The following is a 9,126-nucleotide window of genomic DNA, read 5'->3' on the forward strand; positions in this document are numbered from 1 at the left end:
ATGAACATAAACATACTCCAATCAAAGCATAGAGCTTGGCAGAATAGTGAGAGAGGGATGATCCAACTATATGTATTTAAAAGAGACTCACTTTATCAAAAAACACAAATACTTCAACAGTGAAAGGATGGGAAAACGTATTCTGTGCACAAAATAACCAAAAGAAAACTCGAGTGTTTCTACTAATATCAGTCAAAATAGAATTAAAATAAAAAATATTTAGAAGAGACAAAAAGAACAGTATATGCGAACACACGTTTCAATAGAACATGAAGATGTAACAATTATAAATGAGTAGCACTTAATAACAGATCAACAAAATCTATGAAGTTAAGCTTCATAGAATGAAATGCGGAAGTAGAGAAACCCACAATAATAGCTGGAGAATTCAATATCCCATTCTCAAAATTGGATAGAGCAACAAGCAGAAGAAAATTAAGGAAACAGAGGGCTTGAGCAACATAAAAAAAACACAGACTAGATCTGACTCCCATATACAGAACACTCTACCCACAAATAACATAATACACGTTCTTCTCCAGGGTACAGGGGGCCATTCCCAGGATGTACCACATGTTGGACCACGAATTAAGACTCAACAGAATCAGTAAGAGAGATATCACATGAACTATCCAACCACAATGGGATGCAGTTAGAAATCAGCAACAAAAGGAAAACTGGAAAATTCACAAATAGGTAGAAATTAAACACTCTTAACAAATGGGCTGAAGGAAATCACAAGTAAAATACTTACAAAATACTTAAGTCAGTGACCATATCCTCCATGAGGATTCTGCTTGTCACCTTCATAGCCCGCCTGCCTTCCTCCCTCCCGAAGAGCTGGCTATGAGATGACAGGCTAAGGAGGAAGAGAGAGAGGAGGACCAAGAGAAGGAAGACCTGGCCACATCTGGGTGGTGTCTGCAGTGCCAGCAGGGGAGGTAGCGGCAGTGTTGACAGTGTGGGTTGCACCCTGTGGAGGACAGTGTGTGTGTGCTTGTGTAGGGGCTCTCTCCCTGCACTTTCGTCCAGACACCTGGGATGTGGCCCCTCAGGTGTAGAAGATAAATAATATCCCTTTTAGTGACCCATGTGCCCTCTTCTTCTGTTCACCTTGACTTGGAAAACTGGCTTTGAAATTACCTTTTTGCCACCTGATCCAACTTACATGTCAACCTATGATGAATTTGAAAACCGCTGGACTTCACACCAGTCAGAAGGAGCAGACCGACAGTATTCTTCTAGAGAAAAAAATGCTATTGAGAGTGTTCCTTGACTAGAACCAGTCAAGGCAACAGAATTGCCTGTATCTGGTGTGTTATTTACACAATGCCTTGTATGCTTTACTCTTCTCACATGGAAATGCTGTTGATTTTAATCAAATGATCAGCTTTTGCATATCACTGAGATCATGGATTAATTGTAGTATATTCTCGTATGCTTATTCTGGGTATGGTTCAAGTTCTGGGAAACCAACAGAGAAGAATCTCTATGCAGATAGAGGAGCTGCTTAGCTTGCTCTTAGGACAAGATGTGGCATTCACCCTGAAAATGTGATCGTATATGGCCAGAGTAGATGTTCAGCTCCTTTTGTAGATCTTGCTGCTCGGTTTGAGAGTGCTGTTGTTACTCTACATTCTCCTTTGACCTCGGGAATGACAGTCACTCTTCCTGATACCAGAAGACCTATTCTTTTGAAGTATTCCTAAACATGGACAAAATCTCTGAGACAACTTCCCCAGTGTTAGTAACTCATGAGGCTGAATAAAGGACAGGCAAGACTAAGTAGGAAGGTGGGTAGGGGGTGATGTAACTAAGCTCATAGGGGGCTGTGTAACCAGGCTCACAGAAAACCCACATGTGGAGAGAATAATATGGCAGAAGGTGAGGAGCCAGAGAAGAAAAGAAGGAGACTAGAGGAGCTACTGGCTGAGAAAATGGCTATTGATGGTGGATATGGGGACACTGGAGACTGGGAAGGTCACTGGAACCATGTAAGAAGTTCCTCGAGCTATCTGGACCCTTCACACACCCTGATATCAAACCAAGCACTTAATATCTCCAGTTTTTTGTTAAGTACATGTAAAATTCTAGTCATTGGAGCTGGTGGCTTAGGATGTGAGCTCCTGAAAAATCTGGCATTTTCTGGTTTTAGACAGATTCATGTTATAAGCATGGGCACTATAGATGTTTCCAATCTATGTTGTTTCTTAAATTCCACACATGAATGAGGTCATATGAGAATTGTCTTTTCTGATTGAATAATTTCACTTCGCATAATACTGTCTAATTACATATATATGTATATATATAATATGTATAGTATACATATGTATACATATGTATACATATGTATACATACTATACATATACATATAATATGTATACTATACATATTATATATTATATATATGTGTGTACCACATATTCTTTATTCATTCATCTGCTGATAGACATCTGGGCTCTTTCCATTGTCTGGCTATTGTGGACATTACTGCTATAAACATTGGGGTACACATGCCCCTTCGGATCACTGTATTTGTATCTTTAGAGTAGATACCTAGTAGTGCAATTGCTGGATTATAGGGCGGGTCTATTTTCAACTTTTTCCATAATTACTGCACCAGTTTGCCTTCCCCCCAACAGTGTAGGAGGGTTCCACTTTCTCTGCATCCTGCCGACTTCGCTCATTTCCAGACTTCTTCATTTTAGCTATTCTGACTGGTGTGGTATCTCATTGTAAGTTTTTTTTTTCTTTTTTAATTTCTTTTCAGTGTACTAGAATTCATTGTTTATGCTCCACACCCATTGTAGTTTTGATTTGTATTTCCCTGATGCCAAGTGATGTTGAGCTTTTTTTCTTTTTAGTTTTATTTTATTTGTTCAGTGTTCCAAGATTTGTTTTTTAGGCATCATCACCCAGTGTTCCATGCCATACATGCCCTGCTTAATACCCACCACCAGGCTTTTCCACCCCTACTCCATCCCCTCCAAAACTCTGTTTGTACCTCAGAGTCCACAGGCTCTCATGGTTCATCTCCCCCTCCAATTTCCCCCAACTCCGTTCTCTTCTCTCAATGTAGTCCATGTTTTTCCTAATGCTCCACAAGTAAGTTAAACCATATAATTGACTCTGCTTCACTTATTTCAATCAGCATAATATCCTCCAGTCTCATCCATATTGATACAAAAGTTGGGTATTCATCCTTTCTGATGGAGGCATAATAGTCCATTGTATATATGGACCACATCTTCTGTATCCATTTGTCTGTTGAAGGGCATCTTGTCTCTTTCCACAGTTTGACGACTGTGGCCATTTCTGCTATGAACATTGGGGTATGGATGGCCCTTCTTTTCACTACATCTGCATCTTTACAGTAAATACCCAGTAGAGCAATTGCAGGGTCATAGGGTAACTCTATTTTTAATTTCTTAAGGAACCTCCACACTGTTTTCCAAAGTGGCTGCACCAACTTGCATTCCCAACAACACTGTAAGAGTGTTCCCCTTTTTCCACATCCTCTCCAACACTTCCTTTTTTCCTGTCTTGTTGATTATGGCTATTCTAACTGGTGTAAGGTGGTTTTGATTTCAATCTCCCTGATGGATAATGATGATGAACATTTTTTCATGTTTCTATTTGCAATTTGTATGTCTTCTTAGGAGAAATATCTGTTCATGTCTTCTGCCCATTTTTTGACATGATTATCTGTTTTTTGAGTGTTGAGTTTGAGTAGTTCTTTATACATCTTGGATATCAGCTCTTTGTCTGTGGTGTCATTTGCGAATATCTTCTCCCATTCTGTGGGTTGCCTCTTAGTTTTATTGACTGTTTCTTTTGCCTTTGGAGATGTGTCTTGAAAGAACTCCTCAAACTCAACACCCAAAAAGCAGATAATCATGTTAAAAAGTGGGCGAAAGACATGAACAGACTCACTCTCTCTCTCTCTCTCTCTCTCTCTGTCAAATAAATAAATAAAAAATCTTAAAAAGAAAGATATGGTTCATATATACCATGGAATATTACACCTCTATCAGAGAGGATGAATACCCACCTTTTGTATCAACATGGATGGGACTGGAGGAGAAAGTCAGTTATCATATGGTTTCACTTACTTGTGGAGCATAACGAATAACATAGAGGATATTAGGAAAGGAAAGGAATAGTGATTGGGGGAAAGCAGAGGGGGAGATGAACCATGAGAGACTGTGGACTCTGAAAAATAAACTGTGTCTTTTCGAAGGGAGAGGGTGGAGGGATGGGTGAGCCTGGTGGTGGGTATAAAGAGGGCATTTATTGCATGGAGCACTGGGTGTGATGCATAAACAATGAATCTTGGAACACTGAAAGAAAGAAAAGAAAAGAACTCAAAACATATGTGGTGTATATAAATAATGGACTATTACTCAGGCTTCAGAAAGGATGAATACCTATCATTTGCATCAACATGGATGGAACTGGAGGAGATTATGCTAAGTGAAATAAATCAACAGAGAAATACAGTTATCATATGTTTTCACTCATATGTGGAACATAAAGAATAGCATGGAGGACATTAAGAGAAGGAAGGGAAAAATGAAGGGGGGGGCAGGAATCAGAGTGGAAGATTAACCATGAGAGACTATGGACTCCAGAAATCAAATTGAGGTTTTTAGAGGGGTGGGACTGGGAGGGATATGTTAGCCCAGTGATGGGTATTAAGGCAGGCATGGATTGCATGGATCCCTGGGTGTTAATCATGGAACACTACCTCAAAAACTAATCATGTACTGTATGGTGACTAACGTAACATAATAAAAATTATTTTTAAAAAAAGGGAAAACAATTTCCTTTTGGGAGGGGAGCCCCAGCTCTTACCTCAAAATTCCCCTTGAGCATTCCTACTACCACCTTATTGGCTTTCAAGTACTGACCACCATTAGTAACCAAAAGCACAGAAAGAAAAAGAAAAAAAAACTGAAAATTTGCCAATGCTTTATTAAAGACCATAATAACAAGAAAGTAAACACAGTATCACATGAGGTGCCTGGTGGGTCAGATTGTTGAGTGTCCAACTGCTGATTTTGTCCCAAGTCGTGATCTGATGGGTTCTGAGATGGAGTGCCTCTTTGGGCTCTGCACTCAGCAGGGAGTCTGTTTGGAGATTCTCTCCCTCTGCCCCTCCCCCTGCTCTCCCTCTCAAATAAATAAATCTTTTTTAAAAACACAGAATATCCATAAAACTAACTAAATAACAGCTTGTCAGGACGCTGAGGCACTGTGCCATCCCCATGTACTTCTGGACAGACGATGGAACTTCTGTTCCCACGTTTACTTCCTTCAGCTCTCTCTCATACCTGGTTTTTCTTTTTCCTTCAAACTTCCAAGATGCAATCATTTCACCATGAGAGAATTGCCTCAGTATTGTGTCTCGGAAGGCTACAAATCAATGATTTTTAATTAAAATACAATTTCGAAGAGTTATTGTAATATGCTTTATAGCAGTATTTGCCACTATTGCTATGCTGTGATCATGGCAAAGGCATTTTTAGCCAGCTCAAAAAGGAAGTTGTAATCTCAGAAACAAAATAATAATTAGTTATTCCGTGTTTGTCAAGGAATTACCATTGAATAATCACATACATCACCAACTGGGTGTAAGTGAGGGGTAATGTTGGTACAAAGTGTTGCCTGCCCCATTTTCTTTCTCTATTGCCTGTCCGAGCCTTTCAGGCCAGGCTTTCTTCCCTTAATGTTTATTAATGCAATTCCAGCACTTGGCCTTGAAACTGTAGGTTCTTTGAATTCCCACTAAAAAAAATTTTCAAATGATAATGAGAAGAAAATATTGTCTCTTCCTCTACAGTTGCAGAAAAGCAGATTAAGTTTTGTGACACAAAATTCAACTTACAAATGTAATTTCTGACAAATCCATCTCCTAAAACACCTGGCCTTCAAAGATCATTGCTATGCTCTATAAAAGTAACCTCTGACATCCAAAAACTCTATAACTGTACTTCATTGTCTAAGAATTGCTTTCTAGAGATTAATATTTAAACAAACTCTTCCCTGTTTGCTCAGGAACTTTCCAGTTTTAGCACTGAAAGTCCCACATCCCAGGAAAACTCAGTCTCAGGCAAACCCAGATGGTTGGCCAATGTAATCAACATCTTTGTGTTCTAGAAGGTACAAATGCAAGCCAATGTTCTTTGTAGAGTCAGAAGAATATAATTAGCATGTAATTCTTCCTCAAGCAGGAAGATGTGAAACCTGTGGTTGCAATATTTCTTGCTTAAATGAAGAGGCTAAGAACATGCATTTCACTAAATGCAAGCAACTGTAAACAATAAACTTATGTGATAATTCTAAAAAAGTCAACATGCTCCAAGTCCCCAAACAGGCATTTATGCTTGTGCTCAAATACTCATGACAAATGCTCATAACAAAGGAAACGTGTTAATAAGTCTACAATGTACTAAAATAGATTTAGGATTAATTTTAAACTGCTAATTAGTAATAACTTGGGTGTTTATTTAGAATTTAGAGGAACTTTGAGTAGAATGGATTAATGGATTCAATAAATTTCAAAATTTTAAAAATTATAATTTTTAAAATAGGAGTGCCTGGGTGGCTCCTTTGGTTTAATATCTGACTCTTGATTTTAGCTCAAGTCATTTTCTCAGGGTCAGGAGATCAAGCTTCACAATCAGCTCCAAGCCCAGCAGGGAGTCTCCCTGAGATTTTCTCTCTCCCTCTCCCGTTGCCCCTCCCCACTTTGTGTTCTCTGTCTCTCTCTAAGATAAATAAATAAATCCTTAAAAAGTAAAATAAAATGTTAAAAATGCCTCACCTCGAATGAACCGGTAGTACTACATTAGAATCAGGACCATCAGTATGAACTCAAGTTTAACTTCATATAAATACATATAGATACAAAAACAAGTATAGACATGTGTGTCTACATGGGTTTGTATGCTACATGTATTACCTAGCTCAGTCTGCAGGGAGGGCCTAGAAACAATGATACCCCAGTAGCACATCCAGTTCCTGCTCTGGGACCCACAAAGAAGCATAAAAGAGCTTTCGGTAACCAGAACTGGAACAATTTGAGCAACAAAATAAATAGCATAGTATGGGATCATAGCATAGAATATAATATAAATATGAGATTACACTACATTTTTAGTAAAGGAATAAAAGAAATGGCTGAAAAGGGGTGTGGACATAAGGAACAAATATTCCCCCCACACACCAAAAAAAGTCCAGTAAAAGGAAGGCAGTCAGAAGATTCTGGCAGTTGATTAATGAAAATGGGAACAAACATAGATCACACCACTCATAGAAGGAATACAAAAAAGAAGAGTGAAAATTTCCTCCATCAAATCCTAAAGATGCTCAATCCTGTAGCTATCAGATGGGTAGAGTTGAAAGACAGGCCTGACACAGGCTTTGGTTAAAAGTTTGTATGTAAAGTACTATGTCCTCCATTGCCTTCCACACCCTAGATGTAAAATCCTGGAAACCTACATGCGCATTCTCCAGAGGGTCTCTTCTCTAGGAAAACTGAGGGATTTCAGAGAAGAGATGATCTCTGAGGCCACAGATAAAATCCTCAGAGAGAGTTGAGAAGTTTTGCATCTGTAAAACAAGATTAGACACTGGTTTTCCCTGCTGATAGGAGTTTCAGAAGTGAAAAAGAAGAAATGGAAGATGAAAATTATCAGAGAAATAATATTAGAGAATTTCCCAGAAATTGAAACACAAGTTTACTTATTTATTTTGTTTGTTTGTTTGTTAGAGAGAGAGAGAGAGAGAGAGCATTGTCACAAGCAGGGGGAGGGGCAGAGGGAGAGGGAGAAGCAGACTCCCTGCTAAGCAAGGAGCCTCATGTGGGTCTCCATCCCTGGACCCTGGGATAATGAGCTGACCTGAAGGCAGATGCTTAACCAACTGAGCTATCCAGGCATCCCAAAACACCAATTTTTATATTGAAAAATCCCCACTGAATGTCCAACATACTGAAAGACAAAACAAAACAAAAAGATGTAGGGAACATTATTAGAAATTCTGTAACACTAAATCTGAATAACACAAATACAGGTTATCTTCCAAAAAATAAGAATAACATCAAGTTTCTCTTGGTAACCCTGTATGCTAGAGGACAGCAGACCAAAACCTTCAAAAAATATGAGAGAAAATGATTGTCAGCAATTAATTCTCCACTCTGCAAAATTACCTGACGAGTATGAGGTAAAATACAGATATTTTTCTAAATGCATGAATTCAAATAAATTCTCCTCAGACCTATCTTTTCTAAGAATTCTACCTGACAATATGCTCCAACAAAGTAATAAGCTGATCATGAAAAAGAAAGTTATGATAACCTGACTTGGTAGATTCAACCTGAAAAAAAAAAAAAATGGTGAAGGAGTGTTCCCAAATGGCAGCTAAATAACAGGTCTGGGGAAGAGTCAGGCCAGCAGTGTAGAGCAAAGGAATACAGGACCTCAAGTCAACTCCAAGCCCCAAGGAATAAAGGGGAGGAAGACAACTAGAACACAAAATATGGTAGAATATTTAGAGGAACTAAAGTTAGGTGGATGGAATTCTGGCAAAGAAAAAAAGAGCATCTAGAAAAATGTTTTTTAAAAGTATACAATAATGAGTGTATTCGTGGAAGTACTGGTTTCTGATCACTTAAATTAGCAATATATCTATATCGGGAAGAGTGGAGGAGAAGGGGGGTGTGTGTTCCAAAATCAATAAATCCCCACCAGTTAAAACAGTTAACTCGGTAAGGATTCTCTCAACTTGATTAATAAGAATATAATAGTATAAGCATATCATTATAAGTAAGGACATAACCACTGAAAATAAAGCAAATAAAAGCATTAAAAATGATTGCTCCTTAAAAGAACCCATTACGGGGGACACTTGGGTGGCTCAGTTGGTTAAGCAGCTGCCTTCGGCTCAGGTCATGATCCCAGTGTCCTGGGATCGAGTCCCAAATTGGGCTCTTTGCTCGGCAGGGAGCCTGTTACTCCCTCTGCCTCTGCCTGCCACTCTGTTTGCCTGTGCTCACAATCTCTCTCTCTCTCTCGCTCTCTGACAAATAAATAAATAAACTCTTTAAAAAAAAAAAAAAG

The 9,126-nt window shown here is 38.7% G+C and overlaps 1 pseudogene; it reads left to right on the forward strand.

The window, feature by feature from the left end:
• The first annotated feature begins 1,168 nt into the window (after positions 1–1,168).
• LOC132018574 (alpha/beta hydrolase domain-containing protein 17B-like) lies at positions 1,169–1,768 on the forward strand (annotated as a pseudogene).
• Positions 1,769–9,126: the final 7,358 nt, after the last annotated feature.

Source organism: Mustela nigripes, chromosome 5 (genome assembly GCF_022355385.1).
Source record: "Mustela nigripes isolate SB6536 chromosome 5, MUSNIG.SB6536, whole genome shotgun sequence".
NCBI classification, from domain to species: Eukaryota; Metazoa; Chordata; class Mammalia; order Carnivora; family Mustelidae; genus Mustela; species Mustela nigripes.